Genomic DNA, 16,695 nt, shown 5'->3' with positions numbered 1-16,695 from the left:
GGCAATCTACCATTTAGGCATTTGTGCCAAAGAAATAATCACATATATATGCAAAAGATGTATGAACAATGATGTTTGCTATGTATTATTTATAATAGTGAAAATTGGAGACAAGCTGAACATCAGTCCCAAAGAGATTGATTAAATAGTTGAGTAAATAAACTTATATGCCCCTACAATGAAGAAAAGAATGATTTAATTCTACAAAACCTGACCAGATAACTGGATCAGGAGATAACTTTAAGTATAAAAACAAGTTGTAAATAAGCAGTAACCACATTTTTTGAAAAATGCATTGTTAGTTTTAGCATAAAGTCTAGAGTTAAGCATCAATTAATACTGGTTTTATTTGGAAGATAAGATAGAGAGGAGGGAGCTAGCTTTCAGTATCCAATCATCACTGCTGTATTTTGGTCAATTTGAGCATGTATTTACATTTTTAAAAGAAACATTTAAATATATTTACATTTAAAAGATAAATAGATGTAACTCAAGTGTTTAAAAAATAATAGTCCTGTTCAGCACAGAGCATTAGGGCAATAAAATATCAAGTTACAAAGCATACTACAAAACAAATAAATGTACTTGGGTTGACCATTTCTTATACTGTCACATTTAGCTTTTGCATTTACAGGTTCAAGGATTTTTATCCAGAAAGCTGCATTTACTTATTTGTTATACGCAACTAATAAGTTATTGAATGCAACATCTGAAACAATGATGTGCTTACTATATGTTGGCTAATTGAATTTAAATTTGAAGAATGCTTCTCTCTTCATGAAAAATATGTTAATTGAAAAAATATTTATTTTAAAGACTTTATTTATTTAAGAGACAGAGAGAGCGAGCTGAGGGGAGCGCAGATGGAAAGAGTCAAGCAGACTCCCTGCTGAGTTGCCCCCACCTCAATCCCAGAACCCTGAGAATCATGACCTGAGCGAAAGGCACAGCCTTAACCAACTGAGTCACCCAGGAGCCCCCAGAAAGCTGTGTTTAATTGAAAAAGAAGGGTATTTGATTATTAATAAACCAATTACATCGTTTATGGAAAATAACTTTTTTTTTAACCTTCCCAGAAAGAGCCCACAGGACACAAATCATGGTCCATTTTTGCAAAGATAAAAAACTCAGTCTGATTAAGGGGGCGTATCCATGACCCTTGAGAACTATACAATATAGAATATTCCTTTTGCAACTGGAGTAAACCCAGACTCCTTCACGTTGGCCTAGGACACAGGGGTGGGGGAAAAACGTCCTCACCCTCCATTTTGAGGCGGGAGGACGCACCTAGACCCACGCCACCAAAGGCGCTGGGGAAGAGCTAGGTGGAAGGACTCCCCTGGACTCTGGAGAGCAAGGCGGAGGGATGTGCCAACACTCAGGACTGAGGTGGACACAGCAAAGGTCAGGGAGCGAGGCTGCAAGGATGCATCAAGAAGAGGCTGCATTGGTGCTGGGGAGAAGCTGAGAGAGCTTGTCACCACCTGCAGAGCTCTGCCCACTGTCCCATCTGCTGGCCCAGCAGCTTCAAGTCCACACTCGCATCACTGCACAAGGAGGAGGCTAAGAAAGGCGCTGGCCGGGCGGGGTCATAAATGGTATTGGGTGAGTGTGGACGAGTGTTTCCTAGGAAAAGTATAGCTTTACACTTGTGTTCATACAGATTTCAGTAACTTGTTGAAGACTCTATTCCTTTTTACCCCCTATGAGTAGGATCCAATTTTTAAAATCATTGTCATAAAAGAAACTATTGGAATTGTGAAATAATGGTAACCAGATACATGCTCAGTATATGTAATTCAGTAAAAAGATGTTCCTGTAATATTATACCTATATCTCCCTAATTTGGTTAAAAAAAAATCAACAAGATACTTATATGATTTAAGCAGGATCATCTCTGGGAAATGTGTTTTGCTTGATAACCATTTTCTTATGTTGTACTATGTGTACTTTTGTATTTTACATATTTTTGAAATTTACTTTTTTTTCTTCCATTCCTGGGATAAACTCTGTTGGTCACAGATACTTTCCTTTACAGTGCCGTTGTGCTCTATATTCAAGTGTGTTATTAACATTTCACAACCTTATTCCCAAGAGATACTTGTATCTTGACTTCTCTGGGCAGCTTGAAACAAACAAACAACAACAACAAAACCTAAAAAAAAAAAAAAAAAAAAAGGCTCATTGATGGAGATAGAATCCCCCTTTTTTTTGTATTCCAAAAATTTGAAAAACATAGAAAATAGAAAATGGTAAAATAAACATCCATATATAGCCAGCCATGCCCTTGATTTAAGAAAACTTACTTAACCTTTTGTGATATTTGCTTGGTTTTTGCTGAAATTGCCTAAAGTAAATTAACAATGATAATTTCAGTGCTAAATGTGGCACTATCCATATCTTTATAAAATCAATAAATTTTCCAATATAATTCCACTTAACAACTGTAAAAATGTACATTAATATTCCTAACTGCCAGTCCACATTCAAATTTCCCAAATTGTTCCCAATGTCCTTGGCAATAGTTGTTTTTCCCATTGGGGTTTGATGGAGGACCACACCTTGTATTTCTCAGTTAAGTTCAAATTTAACCACTAACACATAGTCCCTAACAATAGGGACTGAGAGAACTTGGGCAGGAGAGACTATGGAGGACATCTTCCAACCATCTAATAAGGAAGAAACTGCAAAGTAACATCGAGGTGTGGAGGCATATGGAAAATGTGATCTTGAATCTGGCTGGCTTATCCTGCAAGATGGTTCTGCCTGTGAACTTCTGAGAGGAGTGAGCTTGTGACCCAGAGGGCAGGAGCAGGAAGTCTTAGGGACCTCCCAGTTTCCCAGGTGCAGGTAGGGCAAAGGCCATGTCAGGAGCAGGTGCTCAATGCAGGCCAGAAGTGCGAGGAGCTTGTCTGGATCCACCTGCAGCACAACCTGAGAAAAGCCCCTGTTGGTGGCAGGAAGGGAAAGTGAATTTTTTAAAAATTATTTTTATTAACATATAATGTATTATTTTCCCCAGGGTACAGGTCTTTGAATCATCAGGCTTGCACATTTCACAGCACTCACCACAGCACATACCCTCCCCAATGTCCATCACCCAGCCACCCTATCCCTACCCTCCCACCCCCCAGCAAACCTCAGTTTGTTTTGTGAGATTAAGAGTCTCCTTTGGTTTGTCTCCCTCCAGATCCCATCTTGTTTCATTTTTTCCTTTCCTATCCCCCAAGCCCCCCACCCTGCCTCTCAAATTCCTCATATCAGAGAGATCATATGATAATTGTCTTTCTCTGATCAATTTATTTCGCTCAGCGTAATACCCTCTAGTTCAATCCACGTCATTGCAAATGGCATGATTTCATTTCTTTTGATGGCTGCATAGTATTCCATTGTACATATACCACATCTTCTTTATCCATTCATCTGTGGATGGACATCTAGGCTCTTTCCATAGTTTAGCTGTTGTGGACATTGCTGTTATAAACATTGGGGTTCACATGCCCCTTCAGATCACTACATTTGTATCTTTAGGGTAAATGCCCACTAGTGTGATTGCTGAGTTGTAAGGTAGGAAAAGCGCATTTATATTACAGACTGTGAGCATGCCAGAAAGCAGTAGTGGTAGGTCTGTGGTGGAACCCAAGTTCTGGAGCCAGAAAGACCCAGTAAATTCCAGCTATTACCTGAAAGCAGGGGCTAGAAAAGTAAACTGGGTTAAGAGGTTTCTCAGCTGACAATGAGAATATGAATAATGATTGCTCCATGGTGTTGTTTTGAAAGTGGTTAGATAAATCTAAGTTGTAAATTAAATAGACTAGTTCAGGATATTAAGCCCTGAGTAAGTGACAACTATTGTTATATTTAGAAGACACATTGTTCCTTTTATTGGGTTACTTATGTAAATCTCACAACCACTCTAACCATTCTACAATGTTGGAATAACCATTTGCATTAAAAATAACAGCCGAAGCTCAGGTTGGTGGAGTGATGTGCCCAGGTAACAAGCTAGCAGTGAGTGAGTTTGGACTCAAGGGCAGGTGTGCTTTACTTCCAACCTCTGGCTTTGTGTAACTATCACTCTTGCTTAAAACCAGCACTGTAACCTTCAGAACACCTAAAAGAGTGACCTGTCCCCAAATCACCAAGGATATAATGGGAAGTAAATGTAGATAGAATCTACCATGTGTCAAGTGTATTCTGGGATTTCTGGGTTCTCCTTAGCTCCCTTGAGTCAAACAGAACCTCCTAGCCCCCTGATGCACTGGCAGGCTATATTTTTAGTCTGGGATTATAGTAACTTCCAAGAGGGTCAGCTTTGTGGCTTTAAAATTGGTTCCCTGGGGCCCAGGCCCCAGTTTCTGGGAAATTTCATTTTAAAGCAAAGCACCTTTTATGAAGCAGAAAGCAAGGGAATTCTAGATAGGAATGTCTTCCCTGCAAGAGAGCACCCCTTTACCTTAGGCCTCTCTCCAGAGTTTCAGAGCAAAGACAGAAGAGCCCACAAAGGTCTGCACAGCCAGAAGCATTTCCTGATCCCCCATCAAGAATGAGCCAGACTCGGTGATTCCACAATATTCAGAAGCCACAATACAGTGTGACAATGGGGACTCTGGGCTAGCCTTGAGAAGAGCAAGGTAAGCTGGGGTGACCTGGGAGTAGTTTTCTCAGGAAAGGCAACTTCATTGGACAGTCATGAGGGTAAGGTCTGGGACTACCCTTAACCAGGAAGAGGAAAGAAATTCTATATCCACTTTCCCTAAATGGCCCTATGCTTTACAGATGCATGTGATCTGTAAAGTGATCACTGCAGGTGATACTAGTTATGTTTCCTTACCTCATGGAATTTCACAGTGATGGTTCATAAAGAGTTTCCATGCTCATCTACTTCTGACACACTTAAAACTTTAGAGAAATTGGTCCTGAAATTGTCGGTGAAATGTCCAGAGCCACCTATTTGATAGATCTTCAAATCAAAGATGGTGCCGTTCATTTGGTTTCAGGTCCATTTCTCAGTTGACTTATTGAAGAGTAGGGATCTTTTGTATGGCTATTCCACAGTTGATTTATCTGTTCACCAATTGATAACATATTTGGATTTGGATTATTTCCAGCCATAAATATTTATATGCAGGCTTCTATGTGTTGACATATGTCTTCATCCTCTTGAGTTAATGCAAAGGAATGAATGGGATTGCTCAATCTCATAATAAGTGTATATTTAACTTAATAAGAAACTGTCAAACTTTTGCAAAGTGGCTGTCCCAGTTTTCATTTCTATTATTAGCGTGTGTGAACATTCTAATTGCTCTGCATCTTCACCAGCATTTAGTGATAAGAGGTTTTTTTATTTGAGCCATTATATTAGTTTACAATGGTATCTCATTTTAGTTTTAATTTGATTTTCCTAATGTCTAATAATGATTATGTTTTTGTATGTTTTGTATGTTTTCTGTTTCCTTTTTAAAAATTTTCTTTATTTGAGAGAGAGAGAAAGAGTGGGAGGAAAAGAAGAGGGAGAGGGACAAGCAGACTCTGTGGTGAGCAGAGTCTAACATGGGGCTTGATCTCACAACCCCAAGATCATGAACCAAAATCAAGAGTCAGGCTGATGAGGGAGCAGGAGGCTGGCTGAGGACAAAGCAAAAGCTGGCACCTTGCACCCCCTCTCCACCGACTCCCCTCGGTAATATGTGTGACATTCCTCAGGCACCCCTGGCTGCCCTAAAGGAAAAGCAAACTTGCAGAGATCACAGTCCTGCAAGACAGGAGTCTCCCTTGGTTTACCAATGTCCTAGAGATTTACAACAAAGAAGCTATCTAACAATAGCACAATTTCCAGAGGCAAATAACTCAGTTCCTCAAGCCCTAAATAAAGTTAAATTTCTTCTAAACCCAAATCTCACTAACAAGGACACTTGATAGGAGAAATGTGAAACTTTATCTCTAGATCTCCAAGATAGTGTCGAGAATCATTCCCAAGCCTATGGCCCACTGATATACATCTAAAGGGTCTCACAAGAAGATTTTTACCACTAGTAATAAATAACCTTTCTCCCAACAATAGCTAGCCCTTCAAGGTCCTGGAGACTTTGCTTCCAAAATTCCTTAGAGACTAACATCACCCCCTTTGTCCTCACCTACCCAACTCCTGCATATATAATCAGCCACTCCTCAGGATAACGGGGCAGCATCTCCGTCTGCCCACGGGTCCTGTCCCCGTGCTCTAATAAACCACCTTTTTGCACCAAAGATGTCTTAAGAATTCTTTCTTAGCCGTCAGCTCTGAACCTCACCCCACTGAACCTCACCTAGGTTCAAGAATTTCATCAAGGCCATCAATCAAATGAGTCACCCAGATGCCTTCATCTGTTCCTTTTTGATGAAGTATCTGTTTGATCTTTATCCCATTTAAAAATTTTCACCTGGAAAAAAAAAGTTATTTTTATTGATTTGAAGAGCTATATATATTTTATAAAAATTTTTCCTAAGATAAATGATTTGTAGATATTTTCCCTCAACTTAGGTTTTTTTCATATTCTTAACAGTGTTTTTCAAAGAGCTGAGGTTTCTACCTTAAGAAGCTAGAAAAATCTCAAATACACCTAAAGGAACCAAAAAACCTAAAACAAAATTTAAAAGAACCACAACACACACACACACACACACACACACCAAAAAATGAAGACTGAAGCCAGCAGTAGGAAGGGAGTAATAAAGATTAGAGCAGAAATAAATGATATAGAAACAAACAAACAACAAGCAGTAGAACAGATCAATGAAACCAGGAGCTAGTTCTTTGAAAAAATTAATAAAATTTATAAACCCCTAGTCAGAATGACCAAAAAGAAAAGAAAGGGGAGGAGTTAAGATGGCAGAGGAGTAGAGGGATCCAAGCTTGCCTCATGCCTCAAACACAGCTAGATAAAAAGTCATTTTGAACAGCCAATAAATTGATTTGAGGACTGAGAGAGCAAAACTGCACAATTAGGAGTTGAAAAACAGTCACATCACAGAAGGTAGGAGCTGTGGAGGGTTGATTTGGTGGAGAGAAGAACTGTGGGTGCTGCAAAGGGAAAGGAACCTTGATCACAGAGAGGGGAGCAGGAGAAAAAGAGAGAGAGAGAGAGAGAGAGAATCACTGTGCAGGGGATTGTACAAGAAAAACTCTTCCCCAAAACCATTGACTGGGAAAAGGAGAAGGGTTAAACTGCAAATTTGGGGCGTTTTTTAAACTGGAATTTTTTTATAAGCAGTGGAGTGCAAAATCTGAAGTTCGGAGGTCCCTGCCATCACCAGGGTCGAGTCTGGCAGTCTTGGTGGTGCTCTGGTGGGAAAGGAGGGTGGAGACACAGGAGAGGGCAGCATGGTCTGAGGATCCCCTCCGTCACATGGGGAGAAACAGGGAACAAAAGACCCCACAGGAGCCGTTGGGCTGCCCTTATCCTAGCATAGGAACAAAGACACCCCCTGGGGGCTTCAAGACTTGGTGCTGGCTTTTTGCTGCCCTTTACCATAAACTCATAAACTCCAAACAACTGCTTGATTGCCCAATTGATTTCTTTCTTTCTTTTCTTCTTTTCTTTTCTCTTTTCTCTATTTTAAAGAAAGGCAGACTGCCACATGCAGCCCCTCATTTGAATGTGTCTGGAGTCTCGGAAGCTTGACTACCGTACATTTTCCTACAAATGGGCCTTGAGAGCTTGTTTGGAGGTTCTAGCAGCACAACTACTCCTATACACTTAAAAAAAGAACCAGAGGAGGAAGTTGTCATCGTCAATGGAGTATGCAGCTTAAGGAGACATGGACATGGAGTGGTGAGGGAGGAAGAGGACATCCACCTAGCCAGCCAGATCAGCCAAATCAACCCTGGCAATCAATGCAGTGACAGATTTCGCAGCCAGATCATCCTCATATCTGCCCAATCGATTTCTGAGACACGCTGGCAAATGGCAAAAGCATGGCAAGACCCTCCCCCAGATGATCAGTGTGGGTCCCATCTCATGGATCTCTAAAATTTGGAGTTTTGAAACCTAGCACCTACCTGAGATAAAACACAGGACTACTCTGCTGCCTGGCAGGTGGACAGCTCAGACAGGGAGAAGTCAGGGATCTAGTGGAAAGTGGAGATGCAAGAAAGGTGAGTGTTTGCTATTCTATGAGGGCATCCTAAAGACTGGCGAGAGCAAATTCCCACCCTCAGGGACAAAAGAGCAGGCAATGTAATTTCCCTCCTTCCCATCAGCACTGGCCAACTTTACTGAGCAAAACAGGGCCCCTCGTGGAGGCCGGAGACACTTACACCAACCTTCACCCCCTGCACCCTTCAGGTGCATCTCCACTAAGGCAAGTCTACCTGAGAATCAGCTCAGCAGTCCCCAGCCCCAGAACACCAGTGCAAACCATTCACTGATCACAGTGTGCTGCAAATCTTCAGCCCCAGGAGATAGAGGATCTAATTTCCTATTTATTACTATTTCTTTTTTTACTATTACTATTATTTTATTATTACTATTACTATTTACTATTATTATTACTATTTCCTTTTTTCTCCTTTTTTGTAATATAGACATTATTCTCAGGAGCAGGAATACAACAGACCTTCCTAACAATCACACACAAGAAACAGTGACTCAAACAAAATGACAAAATGGAAGAATTCACTGCAAAAGAAAAAACAGGAAGAAGTCATAGGCAGGGATTTAACCAATACAGATATAGTGAGATATCTGAACCAGAATTTTAAACAGAAATCATAGGGATACTAGCTGGGCTTGAGAAAAACATAGAAGACACTAGAGAATCCCTTACTGAAGAGATAAGAGAAAATCTAGTCAGGATGAAATTAAAATTTCTTATAACCAAGATGCAAAACTAAATGCAGGAGGAAGGATGAAGCAGAGGAACAAATCAGTGATATAGAAGATAAAATTATGGAAAATAATGAAGCTGAAAAAAAGAGGGAAAGAAAGGTACTGGATCATGAATATAAATCTAGGAAATTCAGTGTCTCCTTAAACATAATAACATTTGTATCATGTCTTGGAAGTGGAAGAAAGGGAAAAGGGAGCAAAAAGTTTATTTGAGCAAATTATAGCTAAAAACTTCCCTAATCTGTGGAAGGAAACAGATATCAAAATCCAAGAACCACAGACAACTCCCATTAAATTAAAAAAAAATCCAGACATCACCAGGACATGTCATAGTCAAATTCATAGAGTCAAGGAAAGAATCCTGAAATCAGCAAGGGAAAAAGAGTCCTTAACCAACAAGGGAAGACAGATCAGGTTCACAGCAGATCTGTCCAGAAAACATGGCAGGCCAGAAAAAAAGGGGCATGGTATATGCAACATGCTGAATAGAAAAAATATGCAGCCAAGAATATTTTATCCAGCAAGGCTGTCATTCCGAATAGAAGGAGAAATAATTTGCCAGATAAACAAAAACCAAAGGAGTCTGTGATCACTAAACCAGTTCTGCAAGCAATATTAAAGGGGCTCTGTATGGGGGGAAATGACCAAAAATAACAAAGACCAGAAAGGAACAGAGAACATCACAAAAAACAGCAACTTTACAGGTTAACACAATGGCACTAAATTCATATCTTTCTATAATCACTTTGAATGTAAATGGACTAAGTATTCCAATCAAGAGAAATAGGGTATCAGAATAGACAAAAAGCATGAGACCCATCTATATGCTGCCTACAAGAGACTCATTTTAGTCCTATAGACATTTCCTGATTGAAAGTGAGAAGATGAAGAACCATCTGTCATGTCACTGAACAATAAAGGAAAGCTGGAGTAACCATACCTATATCAGACAAACTAAATTTTAAACCAAAGACTGTAACAAGAAATGAAGAAGGACATTATATCATAGATAAGTCATCTACCCATTAAGATGATCTAACAATTGCAAACACTTATGCCACCAACTTGGGAGCATCCAACATACAATTCAATTTTTAACAAATATAAGGAAACTCATTGATAATAATACAGTAACAGTAGTCGTGAGACTTTAACACCCCACTTACAGCAATGGACAGATCATCCAGGCATAAAATCAACAAGGAAAAATAGCTTTAAATGACACATTGGACCCAATGGACTTAAGAGATATATTCAGAACATTTCATCTTAAAGCAGCAGAATATACATTCTTCTCAAGTGCACATGGAACATTCTCCAGAATATCATATACTGGATCACAAATCAGCCATTATCAAGAACAAAAAGAGTGAGATCTTACCATGCATATTTTCAGACCACAATGTTATGAAACTTGAAGTCAACTACAAGAAAAAATTTGGAAAGACCACAAATACATGGAGGTTAAAGAACATCCTACTAATGAATGAATGGGTTAACTGGGAAATTGAAGAAGAATTTTTTTTAAAAATACATGGAAGCAAATGAAAATGAAAACATGACACTCTAAGCTTTGAGATGCAGCAAAGGCAGTCCTAAGAGAGAAATATATTGCAATACAGGTCTACCTTAAAAAACAAAAACAAAACAAAACAAAACAAGAAAAATCTCAAATATACAAACTAAGCTTTCACCTAAAGGAGCTAGAAAAGGAGCAGTAAATAAAGTCTAAATCCAGCAGAAGAAAGAAAATAATAAAGATTAGGCCAGAAATAAAATGACATAGGAACAACAACAACAACAAAAACCAAAAATAAACAAGTAGAACAGATCAACAAAACTAAGAGCTGGTTCTTGGAAAGAATTAATAAAATTAATAAACTCCCAGCCACACTTACCAAAAAGAAAATAGAAAGGGCCCAAACAGATAAAATCACGAATGAAAGAAGAGAGAACACAACCAACACCACAGAAATATAAATAAATATAAGAGAATATTATGAAAAATTAAATGCCAACAAACTGGGCAATCTGGAAGAAATTGACAAATTCCTAGAAACATACAAACTACCAAAACTGAAACAGGAAGAGAAAGAGAAACTGAACAGACCCAAAACTAACAAAGAAATTGGATCAGTAATCAAAAATCTCCCAAGAGAAAAAGTCCAGGGCCAGATGGCTTCACAGGGGATTTCTACCAGACATTTAAAGAAGAGTTAGTATCTATTCTTCTCAAACTATTCTAAAAAAATACAAATGGAAGGAAAACTTCTAAACTCATTCTAAAGGCCAGCATTAAGTTGATCCCAAAGCCAAAGACCTACTAAAAAGGAGAATTACAGGCCAATATTCCTGATGAAATTGGGTGCAAAAATTCTCAACAGAAAAGTGAGTCCAATAGTACGTTAAAAAAATTATTCCCCATTATCAAGTGGTATTTATTCCTGGGCTGCAGGCCAGGAATTCACAAATCCATTAACATAATACACCACATCAATAAAAGAAAAGATAAGAACCATATGATTCTTTCAATAGATCCACTTGAGAAAATACAGCATCCATTCTTGATTAAAAACCCTCAGCGGGGCGCCTTGGTGGCTCAGTGGGTTAAAGCCTCTGCCTTCAGCTCAGGTCATGATCCCAGGGTCCTGTGATCGAGCCCTGCATCGCACTGGGCTCTCTGCTCAGCAGGGAACCTGCTTCCCTTCCTCTCTCTCTGCCTGCCTTTCTGCCTACTTGTAATCTCTGTCTTTCAAATAAATAAATAAAATCTTAAAAAAAATTCTATTAAAAAAAAAACCTCAGCAAAGTAGGAATAGATGGAACATATCTCAACATCATAAAGGCCATATACTAAAGACCCACAGCTAATATCATCCTCAATGAGGAAAATGAGAGCTTTTCCTCTGTAGTCAGGATCAAGACAGAGATGTCCACTCTCACCATTGTTATTTAGCAGAGTACTGCAAGTCTTAGCCTCAGCAATCAGACAGCACAAAGAAATAAAAGACATCCAAATTGGCAAGGAAGAAGTCAAACTTTCACTATTTGCAGATGACATAATACTCTATGTAGAAAACCCAAAAGAATTCACCAAAAAATTGCTAGAACTCATATAACTCACAAAGTGGCAGGATATGAGATCAATGTATAGAAATCTGTTGCATTTCTATACACCAATAATGAAGCATCTGAAAAAGAAATCAAGGAATCAATCCCATTTAAAACTGCACCAAAACCAATAAGACACCTAAGAATTAATTGAACCAAAGAGGTAAAAGGTCTGTACTCTGAAAACTGCAGAAAACTTATGAAAGAAATTGAGGAGGACACACATAAATGGGAAAAACTCCATGCTCATGGGTTGGAAGAAGAAAAAACATTGTTAAAATATCTATACTACTCAAAGCAGTCTACACATTTAATACAATTCCTATCAAAATACCACCAGAATTTTTCACAGAGCTAGAACAAACAACCCTAAAATTTGTGTGGAATCACAAAAACCCTGAATAGCCAAAGTAGTCCTGAAAAAGAAAAGAAAACTGGAAGCATCATGATTCCAGATATCAAGCTATATTACAAAGCTGTAGTCATCATGACAGTATGGTACTGGCATAAAAATAGACACATAGATCAACAGAACAGAATGGAGAACCCAGAAATGGACCCAAGAACTATATGGTCAACTAATCTTGGACAAAACAGGAAAGAATATCTAATGGAAAAAAGACAGTCTCTTCAACAAATGGTGTTGGGAATACTGGGCAGCAACAGACAAAAGAATGAAACTGGACCACTTTCTTACACCGCACATAGACATAAATTCAAAATATATTAAAGAACTAAATGTGAGACATGAAACTTAAAATCCTAGAGAAGAACACAGGCAGTAACCTCTTTGACATTAGCTGTAGCAACATCTTTCCAGATATGTCTCCTGAGGCAAGGGAAACAAAAACAAAAATAAACTATTGAGACTTCATCAAAATAAAAATATTCTGCACAGCAAGGGAAACAATCAACAAAAATAAAAGACAACCTACAGAATAAGAAAAGATATTTGCAAATGACCTATCTGATAAAGGGTTAGCATCCAAGATACATAAAGAACTTACACAACTCAATGCCCAAAAAACAAATAATCCAATTAAGAAATGGGCAGAATAACAGACACATGAAAAAGTGCTTCATGTCACTCGGCATCAGGGAAATACAAATAAAAACCACAATGAGATACCACCTCACATCAGTCAGAATGGCTAAAATTAACAAGTCAGGAAATGACAGATGTTGGTGAGGATGCAAGTTTCATTGGTGTGAATGCAAGCTGGTGCAGCCATTCTGGAAAACAGTATGGAGGTCCCTCAAAAAGTTGAAAATAGAGCTACCCTATGACCCAGTAATCACATTTCTGGGTATTTACCCTAAAGATACAAATATAGTGATCTGAAAGGGCATGTCCACCTGAATGTTTATAGCAACAATGTCCATAATAACCAAACTGGAAAGAACCTAGATGTCCATCCACAGAATGGATAAAGAAGATGTGGTGTGTATATTTATAAACACACACACACACACACACACACACACACAATGGAATACTATGCAGCCATCAAAAAAATGAAATCTTGCCAGTTGCAATGATGTGGGTGGAACTAGAGGATATTATGCTGAGCAAAATAAGTCAATCAGAGAAAGACTGTTATAATATGGCCTCTCTAATATGAGGAATTTGAGAGGCAGGGTGGGGGGGTTGGGGGATAGGAAAAGAAAAAATGAAACAAGATGGGATCAGGAGGGAGACAAACCATAAGAGACTCTTAATATCACAAAACAAACTGAGGGTTGCTGAGGGGTGGGAGGGGTAGGGATAGGGTGGCTGGGTTATGGACATTGGGGAAGGTATGTGCTATGGTGAGTGCTATGAAATGTGTACCCCTGAAGCAAATAGTACATTATATGTTGATTTAAAAAATTAATTAAAATTTAAAAAAAAAATGGGCAGAAGACATGAATAGACATTTTTCCAAAGAAGACATCCAGATGGCCAACAGATACATGAAAAGATGTTCAACACTATTCATCATCTGGAATACAGATCAAAACTAAAATGAGATAGCACCTCACACCTGTCAGAATGACTAAAAATCAAGAACACAAGAAACATCAGGAGTTGGTGAAGATATGGTGAAAGGGGAACGCTCCTGCATCATTGTTGGAATCGCAAACTGGTGCAACCACTCAAAAACAGTATGGAGGTTCCTCAAAAAGCTAAAAATAGAACTACTTTAAGATCCAACAGTTGGATTACTAGGTATTTCCCCCAAAGAATAAAAAAATATTATGTCAAAGAAACACATGCATCTTGATATTATAGCAGCCAAATTATGGAAACAGTCTAAACGTCCATCAACAGATGAATGGATAAAGCAGCTGTGGTACACACACACACACACACACACACACACACACACACACACAGGAATATTACTCTGCCATAAAAAAAGAATGAAATCTTTCCATTTGCAATGACATGGTTGGAGCTAGGGAGTATTATGCTAAGTGAAATAATTCAGTCAGTGAAAGATAAATATCATATTATTTCCCTCATATGTGGAATTTAAAGAAACAAAAGACCATAGGGAAAAAAGAGAGAGAGGGAAAACAAGAAACAAACTCTTAATTATAGAAAACAAACTGATGGTTACCACAGGGGAGGTGGGTGGGGTTATGGATGAAATATGTGATGGAGATTAAGGAGTGCAGTTGTTGTGATGAGCACCAGGTGTTGTAAGTAAGTGTTGAGCCACTAATTTGTACACCTAAAACTAATATTACACTATATTAACTAACTGGACTTCAAATAAAATCTTAAAGAGAAAAAGAACAGAGGTTTTAAATTTATCAATTTTGGTAGTCTTTAAAATATTTTTCTTTTATGAGTATGTTAGTCTACTCAGGCTGCCATAACAAAATACTACAGACAAGGTAGGTTAAACAACAGAAGTCCAAGGACAAGATATGATCAACATTGGTTTCTGGTGTGACCTTTATTTCTGGCTTACAGAGGGCCTCCTTCTCACTGTGTCCTCACATAGCCTTTCCTCTGTGTACACACAGAAACAAAGAGAGTTCCCTGGTGCCTCTTCCTATTCTTATAAGGCCATCAGTTCTATCAGATCAGGACCCCACCTTTATTACCTCATTTAACCTTATTTACCTTCTTAAAGTCCCTACCTCCAAAGACAGTCACATTGAGTGTTGGGGCTTCAGCATACATAGGTGACACAATTCAGTCCATAACAATGACTTATACTTTCTTTTGTCTTATCTAAGAAATATTTGGCTAATATGGTCACAAGCATTTCACTTTTTTTCTCTTATATATGTTTAAAAGTTATAGTACCATTTGTTGAGAAGTACATAGTTTCCCTGTTGAATTGCCTTGGTACCTCTGTTAGGAATCATTTGAATATAAATATATGCTTCTGAAATGCAAATCTGGCTCTGAGTACGCTCTCCTTAAATGTATCTCTTTATTGATTCCTTTATCTCTTTATTGATTCATCTTCACCAACTCCTGATGTTTCTTGTGTTCTTGATTTTTAATCATTCTGACAGGTGTGAGGTGCTATCTCATTTTAGTTTTGAACTGTATTCCAGCAGAGGACTTGGAGTTAGGGTGTGTGTATCCTACAGAATGCTCATGATGAGTCATTGGTATATAGGAAATGATTATAGGAAGCCTGTTTATAATGACTTTGTCTTTAAAAAGATACCAAGTTTTATCAGTAGCATACTAATTGGTGGCATATGTACATATTTTAGAAATATATACAAATGAATTAGGGCATGAGAATAATATTTGTACTAATTGTATGATACCCCAGAGTATAAGACAGAGTTAGGACTTTAATAACATTTTATATTTTATTTATTTTATAATATTTTGTTTTAAACTTTCAACAGTAATCATTATATGAGTTTTTGAAGCTATTTGTCATGTTACCAGTTTCTAAACACTTCAGACTGATCAGGAATGTGCTGTTACAGGCAGCACTGTCATTCCAGGATGTTACTGCAGAGTTCACTCGGGAAGAATGGAAGCACCTGGGCCCTGTACAGACATGTAATCCTAGAGAACTAAAGCCACTTCATCACAGTACGTGAGCAGACCTGGCCATGTCACTGCCTCAGGAATGCAATCCTGTTTGTTCATGATTGCTACATTTATCATGTGTCATATCCTGTTCTATTTCTACTAGCTCAATTTTCTCCTGGTTAAAGATCATATGTGCCTTCTTCTTAGCATACTTTGTAATTTTTTTATTGGATGCTAGTTGTTGTGGATTTTACATTGTTGGGTACTATATTTCTGGTGTTTTAAAATATTTTAGAGCTTTCTCTGGAATAAAATTAAGCTATTTGAAATTAGTTTGATCCTTTCAAGGTTTACTTTTAAGCTTTGTTGTTTTTTTTTTTATTCCGAGCACCTTCTAGTTTAGGGCTAATTTTACTCCTGTACCGATGTAGAATCTTTCAGGTTATTACACTAAATCCCCTGGTAAGATAACAAACTTCCCTCTTCTATGTATACTTTGGTGACTTTCCACTCTACTCCCTCCCAGTAGTTCTTTCTCCAACATTGAGTAGTTTTCTTACACGCATTCACAAGCCCATAGTCAGCCAGAGACTTACAGAGACCTTTCTGCTGATCTCATGGCTCTTGCTTAATACAGCTCTTTCCTCTCCAGTATTTTGTCTGGCAAATTCTAATTGTCTCAGCATTCTAAACTCTTAACACTGTCTCCTCAACTTA

The 16,695-nt window shown here is 38.3% G+C and overlaps 1 long non-coding RNA gene across 2 annotated transcripts in view; it reads left to right on the top strand.

Annotated features, from left to right (window-relative positions):
* Positions 1–16,310, top strand: part of LOC125083182 (uncharacterized) — a 46,645-nt gene extending 30,335 nt beyond the window's left edge. Inside the window, exons 2-4 of one of the 2 annotated variants that reach the window (XR_007122198.1) lie at positions 4,474–4,634; positions 7,605–8,137; positions 15,930–16,310. This is a non-coding gene — a long non-coding RNA (uncharacterized LOC125083182). Of the gene's footprint in view, positions 1–4,473; positions 4,635–7,604; positions 8,138–15,888 lie in introns of both variants that reach the window. The other variant, XR_007122199.1, reaches the window with a different exon arrangement.
* The last annotated feature ends 385 nt before the right edge of the window (positions 16,311–16,695 follow it).

The sequence above is a fragment of the Lutra lutra genome, chromosome 13 (genome assembly GCF_902655055.1).
Source record: "Lutra lutra chromosome 13, mLutLut1.2, whole genome shotgun sequence".
Lineage (NCBI taxonomy): Eukaryota > Metazoa > Chordata > Mammalia > Carnivora > Mustelidae > Lutra > Lutra lutra.
The sequence above is the reverse complement of the archived record's forward strand: the minus strand, read 5'-3'. Positions and strand labels throughout refer to the sequence as shown.